General features: G+C 59.9%; 1 protein-coding gene across 1 annotated transcript in view; it reads right to left on the reverse strand.

Moving 5' to 3' along the window:
• Positions 1-490: 490 nt before the first annotated feature.
• LOC100345563 (uncharacterized) overlaps positions 491-14093 on the reverse strand; it is a 31203-nt gene continuing 17600 nt past the window's right edge. The window contains exon 2 of the mRNA XM_070063797.1: positions 491-662. The gene's annotated coding sequence lies outside the window, so the exon portion shown is untranslated. The remainder of the gene's footprint in view (positions 663-14093) is intronic.

Consider the following 14093-nt stretch of genomic DNA (forward strand, 5'->3'; position numbering starts at 1 on the left):
CCTCTTCCAGGCCAGCTCTCTGCTGTGGCCCAGGAGTGCAGTGGAGGATGGCCCAAATCCTTGGGCCCTGCACCCGCATGGGAGACCAGGAAAAGCACTGGCTCCTGGCTTCAGATCAGCGCGGTGTGCCGGCCGCAGCGCGCCGGCTGCAGCGGCCATTGGAGGGTGAACCAACGGCAAAAAGGAAGAAATTTCTCTCTGTCTCTCTCTCTCACTGTCCACTCTGCCTGTCAAAAAAAAAAAAGTAAAAACCATTATAATAGACTGCAATAGTCCCTCATCCTCATAGAGCTTACATATTAATAGACAGAAAAATAAGTAAGCTGATTATATGTGTGTGCATTTGTGTTAGCATGTCTAGGTATGTGAATATTTGAGAAAATACACATAGATAAGGAATGTTGGAGTAGAATTATTGCTATTTTAAATATTTTAAGATGCATTTCTTATTTGAAAGGCAGGTTTTCCTCCTCCTCTTCCTGTTGTGAGCTCTGTCAGGCACTGCCAGGGCCCTTGTGAACACGCAGCTGGACACTCTGGTTATTGTGCTCTCTACTCCCCTCACACATACCTCATTGTTGTTTGCCCTCCTCTGGGTCTGAGGACTGACACATCAGTTTTGTGATCTGCTCTTTGGTTTGGTAGTGGGACTTGGTGAAGTGCTGTAGAGGAATAAGAAGTGAAACCAGGAGTGTTCACCAAAGAATCCTGAACATAGGACCCAGAGCATGGTCTACTAGACACTGGTATTCTGGCCTGTCAGAAAAAGCTCAGAGGGCAGAGAGGAGCTTCAGGGACTGGGATGCCAACAGTGTTGATGCCAACCTGTTGACTGATTCTTCAGCAATTCACAGCAGTTTGACCACTTTCATTCCTGCCCACTATAGTTATTGAGAGGGAATAGTTATGAATTCCCCTATGTTACTGAAGGAAAATGATCTAGAGAATGGTATTTCAGGAGAAGTTGAAAGGTTCATAGTTCAGTGTTCTACTAGATACTTGATTGTGCATGATATTTTTGTTTTATTTCATGCTTCTTTAATAGCTAAGGCTATTAAACATCTCATGATGTTCATTTACTTACCACATATGTTTACTTTATGGTAAATTTTCTGTCCAGGTATTTGCCCACTGATGTATTAGGATTTTAGAGCATTTCTGGTTTATTTGAATGTTTAGTAATCTTCCTTTGTCATTTAATTTTACTTATTTCTCAATTTACAAAGGTTTTACATTCTGTACATTTTAGAGCATTATGATTTATGTTGTACAAAATCTATTAAAAAGAAGAAATGTGTTATGTAGTGTGGGGAGCAGCCCGGACTGGACTGAGTTACTGGAATTAAGACTTATTCTATGCATCTGCTCTCCCACAATATGGCGCTGGGAGAGAAGAAAACAGCTTTTACACAGCTGCCTCCAGTTCAACCAATAAACTGTAGGACTTGCTCCTGATTGGAGGAGAGCAGCGTACTCGGCGTGTGGGCAGCCGAGTTGGGATTGGCGGAGGAGGACTATAAAGGAGGAGAGAGACGGCATGCACCAGGAACATCTAAGGGGAACATCTAGCTGAAGGAACACCTGTGCAGCCCCCGAGAGAGCCGGCCGGCGGTGTGCCGCTCCCCTGCAGAAGTGGGGAATGTGGCCAGGGGGAACTGCCCTTCCACGGAGGTGGAAGGGATAGTAGCCAACCCGGGAAGAACCAGCAGCAAACCCGGGGAGGGCCGAGCAGACGAAAGAACAGTGCAGGGTCCTGTGTCGTTCCTCCACGAAGACGGGGAGCGACATAATGGTGCCGTGACTCGGATATGAAACCTAGGCAGGGTTTAGTGTCGTTCCTCCATGAAGAGGGGGAGTGACAAAAGGTGCCGGAAGAAGCTATTGAAAGCCTAGGCATAGACTGATACGGACTACGGGGGGAAGCTGGGAGAAATCTCTAAGGTCGAAAGCGAAAGTGAAAGCTAGAACAAACAGACTCGGATACAGACTGTGGGGAGAAGCCAGGAGAAATGAGGGAGGAGTATTGTTGGAGGAAAGCTTGGGGAAATATACCAGGTAGAGAAAAATGTTAGGGAAATTGAAGCCGCGGGGGGCAGGCCGAGGCGGAAACATAAGCCAGTTTGGGATTCGTCAAGTCAGCCCGGGGAGCAAAAGGCGAAAATCTAAAACTAGAGGCGGAGATGTATGAGCTAGGTTGGAATCCGTCAGATTAGCCTGAGGAGCAAAGGACGGGAAGCCAGACCAAAAGGCGCAGACGCGAGAGCTAGGTTGAATTCGCCAGGTTAGCCCAGGGAACTTAGATTGAATACTAGTGGCGGAGACGTGAGCTGGGGCTGTGTGACTCGCGGAAGCCGCCGCGTGCAGAGAGAGCACGGGGCGTGAATAGATAGGGAACGCGGGGCAGCGAGGCGCCGAGAAGCAGCCTCGGGGCGGGTGCCGGGAAGCCGCAGGGATAAGAGAAACAGAAGTTTAGAAGTAAAATGAGAGAAATAGGAATGCTGGTAGATAGAAGTAAAATAGGAGAAATAGGAATGCCCGGAGATAGAGAAATAGAGAAAGGCCTCCCCACAACATGGCAATGAGAGAGCTTGGATTCGGTCTGCCTGATTAGTAAGGCGGTAAGCACCAGCAGGCAGCTCGACCAGAGTATGAGCTGCAGGTCACCGAAGATAGGCATGAATCAACACCAATAAGCCTCCCCACAATATGGCAATGAGAAGGCTTGGATTCGGTTTGCCTGATAGGGCTTGTAAGCACCTGCAGGCAGAGCAGAGCATGCGCTGCAGGGCACCGAACACAGGCACGCATCAGCGCCTAAAAACCTCCTCACAACATGGCGAAGAGAGGACCCGGATTCAGTTTGCCTGATTGATAGGACTTGTAAGCACCTGTGGGCAACTCTAGCAAGCAGAGCAGAGTGTGTGCCGCGGGGCACCGAAGACAGGCGCATATCAACGCCAAAAAATAAAAAGAAAGGGGGATCTGTGGGGAGCAACTCGGACTAGACTAAGTTACTGGAATTAAGACTTATTCTATGCATCTGCTCTCCCACAATATGGCGCTGAGAAGGGAAACAGCTTCTACACAGCTGCCTCCAGTTCAACCAATAAACTGTGGGACCTGCTCCTGATTGGAGGAGAGCAGCGTACTCGGTGTGTGGGTAGCAGAGTTGGGATTGGTGGAAGAGGACTACAAAGGAGGAGAGAGACGGCATGCACCAGGAACATCTAAGAGGAACATCTAAGAGGAACACCTAAGGGGAACACCTGTGCAGCCCCCGAGAGAGCTGGCCGGCGGTGTGCCGCTCCCCTGCGGAAGTCGGGAAAGTGGCCAGGGGGAACCGCCCTTCCACGGAGGTGGAAGGGACGGCAGCCAACCCGGGAAGAACCAGCAGCAAATCCGGGGAGGGCCGAGCAGACGAAAGAACAGCGCAGGGTCCTGTGTCGTTCCTCCACGAAGAGGGGGAGCGACACTGCTCCACTCCTCATCCTCCTGGGCTTGACCCAGCTCCCCTCCTTGCCTATCAGGGCCAAGCCCTGCCATACTCAAAGCCCTCCAGAGCTGACCCCTCTCTCCTCTTCGTCCTCCCGGCTCTGGGACCTTCTCCACTCCTTGCACTCCAAGCCTGGGCCCCGCTCCCATTCCAGCCCTCCATGGTCGGGCCCACTGCCATCAACACCCTATAGGGCCGGACCCTGCTGCACTCCTAGACCTCCAGGGATTGGACTCCACTCCCCACACTGCCCTGGAGGGCCAGGCCACACTCTTCTAAACACCCTCAGGGCCAGATCTGCTCCCCTCCTCACTCTCTAAGGCCGGGCCCCACTCCCCTCCTCACCACCCAGGGCCAGGGCCTGCTCTCCTCCTTGCACTCCAGGACTGGGCTTTGCACCCCTCCTTGCCCTCCTGGGTTCAGCCCTGCTACCCTCAGGCATGGCCATGGCCACCTTCCCGGGCTCAGCCCCCCTCCCCTCCTTGCCCTGCAGTATCAGGCCCTGCTCCCCTCAAGCAGTTGCTGGCCTATTCCAGGGCGAGGCCCCACTCCAATCCTGGCCCTCCAGGCCTGGGTCCCCCTCCCCTCCTCACCCTCCCGGCCCAGGGACATCTCCTCATGTTCCCCCCAGGGACAAGTCCTACTCCCCACACTGCCCTCCAGGGCCAGGCCCCAGTCCCCTCCTCGTCCTCATGGACCTGGGCACACTCTGCTCACTTCCCTCCAGGGCCAGACCTCCAACGCCTCCTCACCCTCCAGGGCCTTGACCCATTCCCCTCCTAGCACCCAGGGCCAGTGCCTCTTCTCCTCCTAGCCCTCCAAGGTCAGGTTCTGCTCCGCTCCTTGCCCACCAGGGCCTGGCCCCACTCCACACGCTGCCCTGAATGGCCGGACCCCACTGCCTTTAACACCCTCCAGGGCCAAGCCCTGTACCCCTCCTCACCCTCCAGGGCTTGGGCACAGCTCCTCACGCTGCCCTCCAGGGCTGGGCCCCACTACCCTCAACACCCTCCAGGACCAGACGCTGCTCCACTCCTCGAGCTCCAGGGCAAGACACCGCTCGCCTCCTCGCCCTGCAGGGCCGGGCCTGCTCACCTCCTCGCCCTCCAGAGCCAGGTCCTGCACCTGTCAGGTGCATCCCTGGTCTCCATCCAGGGCCAGACCCGCTCCCTACTTGTCTGTCATGGCCTGGGCCCGGCTCCCATGGCTGCCCACTAGGTCCAGGCCGCACTCCCCTCCTCACCCTCCAAGGCCAGGCCTCGCTCCTCTCCTTGCCTTCCAGTGCCAATGCCTGCTCCCCTCCTCGCCCTCCAGAGCCAGGCCCTGATCCCCTTAGATTGTTCCTGGCCTCCTTCCAGGGACACACCCTGATCCCCACTTGCCTTTTATGTCCTGGGCCCGACTCCCACTGCTGCCCTCTAGGGCCTGGCCCCACTGCCTTCATCGCCCTCCAGGGCTGGACCCCGCTCCACTCCTTGCCATCCTGGGTCAGGTCCTGTTCCCCTCGTCGCCCTCCTGGGTCGGGCCCAGCTCCCCTCCTCACCCTCCTTGGTCAGGTCCTGCTCTCCTCCTCGACCCCCAGTGCCAATGCCTGCTCCCTCCTCGCCCTCCAGGGCCTGGGCCCCCTCCCATCGCAGCCCTCCATGGCCGGGCCCACTGCCCTCAACGCCCTCTAGAGCCAGACCCTGCTCCACTCCTCGCCCTCCAGGGCCTGGGCTCTTCTCCCCACGCTGCTCTCCAGGGCCAGGCCCCAATGTCCTCCTCGTCCCCCAGGGCCAGTGCCTGCTCTCCTCCTTGCCCCCCAGAGCCTCCGCCTACTCCCTATGCTGCCCACCAAGGCCAAAGCCCACTGCTCTCAGCACCTTGTAGGACTGGACCTGCTCCACTCCTAGATCTCCAGGGATTGCACTCCACTCCCCACGCTGCCCTCCAGGCCTGGCCCCACTCCCCTCAACACCCTCCAGGGCCAGGACCAGCTCCCCTCCTCACCCTCCAGGGCCTGGGCTCCGCTCCCCATGCTGCCCTCCAGGGCCAAAACCCACTCCACACACTGACCTCCAGGGCCGGCCCCACTACCCTCAACGCCCTCCAGGGTTGGACCCTGCTCTACTCTTCACCCTCCAGGGCTGGGCTTGGCTCCCCACCTTACCTTCCAGGGCCTGCCCCGCACTGCTCAAAGCCGTCCAGAGCAGGACCCCACTCACCACCTCATCCCCCGTGGCCTGGGCCATGCTCCCCTCCTCACCCTCCAGGTCTGGACCCCACTCCCATGGCAGCCCTCCAGGGTCGTGCCCCACTTCCCTCAACACCCTATAGGGCCGGAACCTGTTCCCCTCCTCAAGCTCCAGGGCCAGGCCCCACTCCCCACACTGCCCTCTAGGCCCAGGCCCCAATACCCTCAACGCCCTCCAGGGCTGGTCCCTGTTCCCCTTCTCGCCCCCCTGGGCCAGGCCCTGCTCCCCTCCTGGCCCTCCAGGGCCTGGGTGTGGGCCCCACTCCAATCCTCACCCTCCAAGGCCGGGCTCTGCTCCCCTCCTCACCCTCTAGGGCCTGGGCCCTGCCACCCCACACTACTATCCAGGGCCGGGCCCCACTACCCTCAAGGCCTTCCAGGGCTGGACACTGCTCCCCTCCTCACCCTCCAGGGCCTTGACCCACTCACCTCACCCCCCTCCAGGGCCAGACACTGCTCCCCTCCTAGCTGTCCAGGGCTTGGTCCCCGCACCCCTCCTCGCCCTCCAGGGCCTGGGGCCTGCTCTGTTCAATGCCCTCCAGGTCCAGATCCCAGTGACCTTAATGCCCTATAGGGCCACACCCTGATCCCTTCCTGGCCATTCAGGCCTGAGCCCTGCTCCCCCCGCTGCCCTCCAAGGCTGGAACCCACTCCCCTCAGTGCCCTCTTGTGCTGGACCCTGCTGTATTCCTCGCCCTCCAGGGCTTGGGCTCCGATCTGCACATGGCCCTCTAGGTCCTGTCCCCACTGCCCTCAACACCATCCAGGGTCGGACCCCACTCCACTGCTCGACCTCCTGTGCCAGGCTCTGCTGCACTCCTTGGCCGCCAAGGCTGGGCCCAACTCCACACGCTGCCCTCCACGGCCTGGGGCCTGCTCCACTCCTCATCCTCCTGGGCTGGACCCAGCTCCCCTCCTTGCCTATCAGGGCCGAGCCGTGCCATGCTCAAAGCCTTCCAGAGCTGACCCCTCTCTCCTCCTCATCCTCCCGGCTCTGGGACCTGCTCCACTCCTTGCCCACCAAGCCTGCTCCCTGCTCCCATCCCAGCCCTCCACGGTTGGGCCCACTGCCATCAACACCCTATAGGGCCAGACCCTGCTGCACTCCTAGACCTCCAGGGATTGGACTCCACTCCCCATGCTGCCCTGGAGTGCCAGGCCACACTCCTCTAAACACCCTCAGGGCCAGACCCTGCTCCCCTCCTCACTCTCTAGGGCCGGGCCCCACTCCCCTCCTCACCACCCAGGGCCAGGGCCTGCTCTCCTCCTTGCACTCCAGGACTGGGCTTTGCACCCCTCCTTGCCCTCCTGGGTTCAGCCCTGCTACCCTCAGGCATGGCCATGGCCACCTTCCCGGGCTCAGCCCCCCTCCCCTCCTTGCCCTGCAGTATCAGGCCCTGTTCCCCTCAAGCAGTTGCTGGCCTATTCCAGGGTGAGGCCCCACTCCAATCCTGGCCCTCCAGGCCTGGGTGCCCCTCCCCTCCTCACCCTCCAGGCCCAGGCCCATCTCCTCATGCTGCCCTCCAGGGCCAAGTCCTACTCCCCACACTGCCCTCCAGGGCCAGGCCCCGCTCCCCTCACCACACTCCAGGGCTGGGCCCTGCTCCTGACCTCGCAATCCAAGATCAGACCTCGCTCTCCTCCTCACCTTCCAAGGTCAGGTTCTGCTCCCCTCCTTGCCCACCAGGGCCTGGCCCCACTCCACACGCTGCCCTGAATGGCCGGACCCCACTGCCTTTAACACCCTCCAGGGCCAAGCCCTGTACCCCTCCTCACCCTCCAGGGCTTGGGCACAGCTCCTCACGCTGCCCTCCAGGGCTGGGCCCCACTACCCTCAACACCCTCCAGGACCAGACGCTGCTCCACTCCTCGAGCTCCAGGGCAAGACACCGCTCGCCTCCTCGCCCTGCAGGGCCGGGCCTGCTCACCTCCTCGCCCTCCAGAGCCAGGTCCTGCACCTGTCAGGTGCATCCCTGGTCTCCATCCAGGGCCAGACCCGCTCCCTACTTGTCTGTCATGGCCTGGGCCCGGCTCCCATGGCTGCCCACTAGGTCCAGGCCGCACTCCCCTCCTCACCCTCCAAGGCCAGGCCTCGCTCCTCTCCTTGCCTTCCAGTGCCAATGCCTGCTCCCCTCCTCGCCCTCCAGAGCCAGGCCCTGATCCCCTTAGATTGTTCCTGGCCTCCTTCCAGGGACACACCCTGATCCCCACTTGCCTTTTATGTCCTGGGCCCGACTCCCACTGCTGCCCTCTAGGGCTGGGCCCCACTGCCCTCATCGCCCTCCAGGGCTGGACCCCGCTCCACTCCTTGCCATCCTGGGTCGGGTCCTGCTCCCCTGCTTGCCCTCCTGGGTCGGGCCCAGCTCCCCTCCTCACCCTCCTTGGTCAGATCCTGCTCTCCTCCTCGACCCCCAGTGCCAATGCCTGCTCCCCTCCTCGCCCTCCAGGGCCTGGGCCCCCTCCCATCGCAGCCCTCCATGGCCGGGCCCACTGCCCTCAACGCCCTCTAGAGCCAGACCCTGCTCCACTCCTCGCCCTCCAGGGCCTGGGCTCTTCTCCCCACGCTGCTCTCCAGGGCCAGGACCCAATGCCCTCCTCATCCCCCAGGGCCAGTGCCTGCTCTCCTCCTTGCCCCCCAGAGCCTCCGCCTACTCCCTATGCTGCCCACCAAGGCCAAAGCCCACTGCTCTCAGCACCTTGTAGGACTGGACCTGCTCCACTCCTAGGTCTCCAGGGATTGCACTCCACTCCCCACGCTGCCCTCCAGGGCCCGGCCCCACTCCCCTCAACACCCTCCAGGGCCAGGACCAGCTCCCCTCCTCACCCTCCAGGGCCTGGGCTCCGCTCCCCATGCTGCCCTCCAGGGCCAAAACCCACTCCACACACTGACCTCCAGGGCCGGCCCCACTACCCTCAACGCCCTCCAGGGTTGGACCCTGCTCCACTCTTCGCCCTCCAGGGCCGGGCTCGGCTCCCCACCTTACCTTCCAGGGCCTGCCCCGCACTGCTCAAAGCCGTCCAGAGCAGGACCCCACTCACCACCTCATCCCCCGTGGCCTGGGCCACACTCCACTCCTCACCCTCCAGGTCTGGACCCATTCCCATGGCAGCCCTCCAGGGTCGTGCCCCACTTCCCTCAACACTCTATAGGGCCGGACCCTGTTCCCCTCCTCGAGCTCCAGGGCCAGGCCCCACTCCCCACACTGTCCTCCAGGGACAGGCCCCTATACCCTCAACGCCCTCCAGGGCTGGTCCCTGTTCCCCTTCTCGCCCCCCCAGGGCCAGGCCCTGCTCCCCTCCTGGCCTCCAGGGCCAGGTTCCCACACCCACACCCACACCCCTGCTCACCCTCGTGGACAAGGGCCCCACTCCAATCCTCGCCCTCCAAGGCCGGGCTCTGCTCCCCTCCTCACCCTCCAGGGCCTGGGCCCTGCCACCCCACGCTACTATCCAGGGCCGGGCCCCACTACCCTCAAGGCATTCCAGGGCCGGACACTGCTCCCCTCCTCACCCTCCAGGGCCTGGGCCCTGCCGCCCCACGCTACTATCCAGGGCCGGGCCCCACTACTCTCAAGGCCCTCCCGGCCTGGACACTGCTGTCCTCCTCACCCTCCAGGGCCTGGACCCACTCACCTCACCCCCCTCCAGGGCCAGACCCTGCTCCCCTCCTGGCCGTTCAGGGCCTGGTCCCCGCACCCCTCCTCGCCCTCCAGGGCCTGGGCCCTGCTCTTTTCAATGCCCTCCAGGTCCAGACCCAGTGCCCTCAACGCGCTATAGGGCCACACCCTGATCCCTTCCTGGCCCTTCAGGGCCTGAGCCCCGCTCCCCCCGCTGCCCTCCAAGGCTGGACCCCACTCCCCTCAATGCCCTACAAAGCTGGACCCCGCTCTCTTCCTCGCCCTTCAGGGCTTGGGCTCTGATCTGCACACGGCCCTCTAGTGCCTGGCCCCACTGCCCTCAGCACCACCCAGGGGCAGAACCTACTCCACTGCACGCCCTCCTGGGCCGGGCTCTGTTGCACTCCTTGGCCTCCAGGGCTGGGCCCAGCTCCCCTCAGGCATGGCCTTGGCCAACCTCCAGGGCTGGGGCTTACTCCCATACTTGACGTGCAGGGTCAGGCCCTGCTCTGCTGAGGTATGGCCATGGCCACACTCCAGCGCTAGTCCCCACTCCTCACGCTTCCCTCCAGGGCCAGACCCCACCGCCCTCAACGCCCTCCATGGCCTGGGGCCTGCTCCACTCCTCATCCTCCTGGGCCGGACCCAGCTCCCCTCCTTGCCCTTCAGGGCCGAGCCCTGCCATGCTCAAAGCCCTCCAGAGCTGACCCCTCTCTCCTCTTCGTCCTCCCAGCTCTGGGACCTGCTCCACTACTTGCACTCCAAGCCTGGGTCCCGCTCCCATTCCAGCCCTCCATGGTCGGGCCCACTACCATCAACACCCTATAGGGCCGGACCCTGCTGCACTCCCAGACCTCCAGGGATTGGACTCCACTCCCCACACTGCCCTGGAGGGCCAGGCCACACTCCTCTCAATACCCTCCAGGGCCAGACCCTTCTCCCCTCCTCACTCTCTAGGGCCGGACCCCACTGCCCTCCTCACCACCCAGGGCCAGGGCCTGCTCTCCTCCTTGCACTCCAGGACTGGGCTTCGCACCCCTCCTTGCCCTCCTGGGTTCAGCCCTGCTACCCTCAGGCATGGCCATGGCCACCTTCCCGGGCTCAGCCCCCCTCCCCTCCTTGCCCTGCAGGATTGGGCCCTGCTCCCCTCAAGCAGCTGCTGGCCTATTCCAGGGTGAGGCCCCACTCCAATCCTGGCCCTCCAGGGCCAAGCCCTGTACCCTTCCTCGCCCTCAGGCCTGGGCCCATCACCTCACGCTGCCCTCCAGGGCCAGGTCCCACCCCCATACTGCCCTCCAGGGCCAGGCCCCACTGCCCTCAACATCCTCTAGGGCTTGGCTTGCACCCCTCCTTGCCCTCCATGCCAGGCCCAGTTCTGCCAAAAGCCCTCCAGAACTGGACCCTGCTCCACTCCTCATCCCCAGGGCCAGTGCCCGCTCCCTTCAGGCAGGGCCCTGGCCACGCTCCAGGGACAGGCCCCTCTCTCCTCCTTGCCCTCCAGTGCCAGGACCAGCACCCCTTAGGCAGGGCTCTGGCCACCTCCCAGTAATGGACCCTTCTCTCCATGCAATACCGAGCAGGGCCCTGCTCCCCTTGGGCGCTGAAGTAGCCACCCATGAGTTCTGGGCCCCACTCCTCTCCTTGCCCACCCGGGCCTGCGCCCAGCACCATTGGTGCCCTCCAAGGCTACACCCCACTCCCCTCACCAACCTCCAGGACTGGACCCCGCTCCCCTCTTTGCCTTCCAGGGCCTGGATTAAGCTCCCCATACTGCCCTCCAGGGCCAGTTCCCACTCCTCTCCCTGAGTGCCTCATTCTCCCATGCTCGGTAGCTGCCTGTCCCTGGGAGTACAGGCTGGTCCTCCATGTGGTTTGCACTTGCAAGTCCCTCCTGTTGTTCAAACCCGTCCTGTGTACGTGCACAGCACTAACTGATTTGCATTTATGATCTCATTTCATCCCACCAGGAGCCCTGTCATCACTGGATCGTCTTTCTCTGTGCAACCTGTCTCCTACTACCTCTCTGCCTTGTTAGGGACAACCTTCTCCTCCCCCCGCCTCTGGTTCACCCTCCCTCCTGTGCCCTCTGCCTGGAGCCTCAATGCTCCTCCATATTCCTTGTCCCAATCATCTGGACGACTCCAACGTATCTCTGGGGGTCTCCGTGTAAGTCACTGCCCTGGGGAACCTGCTGGGTGGCACGTTGGATCCTCCTGTGGCTGTGACAAGCTCCCTCCTGCTGTCTCCTTCATGTATTGTACCTTGTGTTTTTCTTTTATTTGACAGGTAGAGATATAGACAATGAGAAATAGAGAAAAGAGAGAGAGAGAGAAAGAGAGAGAGAGAGAGGTCTTCCTTTCATTGGTTCACTCCCCAAATGGCTGCTATTGCCGGTGCTGAACCAATCTGAAGCCAGGAGCCAGGTGCTTCTTCCTGGTCTCCCATGCGGGTGCAGCAGCCCAAACACTTGCACTGCCTTCCTGGGCCACAGCAGAGAGCTGGACTGGAAGCCGAGTAACCAGGACAAGAACCCGGCGTCCATATGGGATGCCAGTCCCACAGGCGGAGGATTAACCAAGTGTGCCACGGCGCCAGCCTGTACCTTGTGTCTTGTAGTGACCCATTCTTCAGCTAGACGGTAAGGTCTAGAAGGTGTCATTTTTCTTTCTTTTATACTCAGCTCTTCGTGTAGTCCCTCGTGTGCGGGAATGAGAGTCAGGCTCAAGCAGAAGCTAAATGTCATATTAGTTAATGTATAATCAAGGCTACACCCAGGCCCCCAAGTTCTCAATCATGGGTCCTGTCTAGGCCCCACCCACTGATGTGGCTAGAAGCCACCTGGAAAGCAACACCTCGAAGAACACGACTGCCTGCTGGGAGCAGCTGTTCCGCCCAGGTCCAGGGGAGAATCTTGTGGTTGTACTGGAAGCATCAGGATGCATCCATTTTACAGGCTGCTAGGAAGCAGGAAGAGGAGGGCCTTAGAGATGCCCCTTTCCACCCACTCCCAGCCTGCCCAGGAAGGAGCCACAGGAAGGCCACAGCATGGCCATGTAAGTGCGGCAACTCCAAAGTGGACACTCAGGATGAAAGCCAGGAGAATGGGAGGCACCACTTGGAGGACCCACGTGGTGCTGCGAACCAGGCCCCTCTGTAGACACCACTGCCTGCCTCCTGACTCAGCCCTTGGATGAGGATGAACGGTCGCTGAAGATACTTCCAGAGAATTTTGTGGCTGAGAACTGAAACTGCTCTTTTGACCTGACAACAGAGGAACTACCCAATACCCAAGGGAAGGAGACTGGACAATGAGGGACACTCGCGGAGAGGGTGGCAGCACACATGGTGCTGAGAGTCTCTGGCCCCAAACCTCTGGCTCAGCTGACACTTTCTTGTTGAGAAAAATAAAGCAGAGGAAAAGAGATAATATTGCGGGGAACTGAACTTTTTATTCTGTAACAGGGTTAGTTCCAGAAAGGTCTCTGGACCTTAGACAATCTCTGCTTTGATTTTGAAACATTGCTCATGGCTCGGTAAGGTCTGAACAGTGAGGATGTGAGCAAAAGTGGCCTTTGTCCTTTGTCCTATACACTGTGTCCTGTAGCCCGTGTCCTATGTCCTGTATCCTGCATCCTGTAGCCTGTGTCCTATGTCCTGTGTCCTGTGTTGTGTTCTGTAGTCTGTGTCCTATGTCCAGTAGCTGTGGCCTTTGTCCTGTGGACGGTGTGCTGTATGCTGTGCCGACTTCCTGTGTCCTGTAGCCAGTGTCCTCGTCCTTTAACCTGTTCATATAGCATGTAGCCTGTGTCCTTTACCCTTGTCCTGTGTCCTGTAGCTTGTGTCATATGTTGTTTAGCCTTTGTCCTGTCTCCTGTGGCCTGTGGACTATATCCTGTAGCCTGTAACCTGTGCCCCATAGCCTGTGTCCTGTGTTTGGTATTCTGTGTCCTATGTCCTGTGTCCTGTATCATCTGGGCTATGTCCTGTGTCCTGTAGCCTCTGTGCTGTAGTCTGTGTCCTGTGGCCTATGTACTGTGTCTCGAGTCCTGTAGCCTGTGTCTTATGACCTGTGTTCTGGGTCCTGTAGCCTGTGTATTGTGCCTGGTAGTCTATGACATAAGTCACAGGACACATGTTACAAGACAGAGGCCACAGGCTATAGGACACAGGACAAGGACGCAGGCTGAAGGACACAGGACAAGGGCTACAGGACTCAGGACATAGCCCAGATGACACAGGACACAGGCTATTGGACACAGAATATGGAACCCAGGACACAGCCTAAAGAACACAGGCTACGGGACACAGGTTGCAGGACATAGGACATAGGCAACAAGCTACAGGACACAGGACAAAGGCTACAGGGGACAGGACACAGGCTCCACAATCTAGGACACAGTCTACAGACCACAGGACAGTGGCTACAGGACACAGGCTACAGGACACTCTATCCTATAGCCAGTGTCCGCTGTCTTGTTCCCTCTTTCGTTCAGCCTGTGTCATGTAGCCTGTGTTCTGTGTCGTGTATCCTGCAGCCTGTATCCTTTGTTCTGTAGCTCTGTCCTGTGTCCCATAGCCTCTGTCCTGGAGCCTCTGTCCTGTGTCCTGAGTCCTATGTTGTGTAGCCTGTGTCCTGTGTCTTGTACCCTGTGGCCTATGTACACATCCTGAGTCTTGTGTGCTCTGTCCTCTAGCTGGTGTCCTGTGTCCCCTAGCCTGTGTCCTGTGTCCTGAGCCTGTGGCCTTTAGT

Source organism: Oryctolagus cuniculus, chromosome 19 (assembly GCF_964237555.1).
Source record: "Oryctolagus cuniculus chromosome 19, mOryCun1.1, whole genome shotgun sequence".
NCBI lineage: Eukaryota > Metazoa > Chordata > Mammalia > Lagomorpha > Leporidae > Oryctolagus > Oryctolagus cuniculus.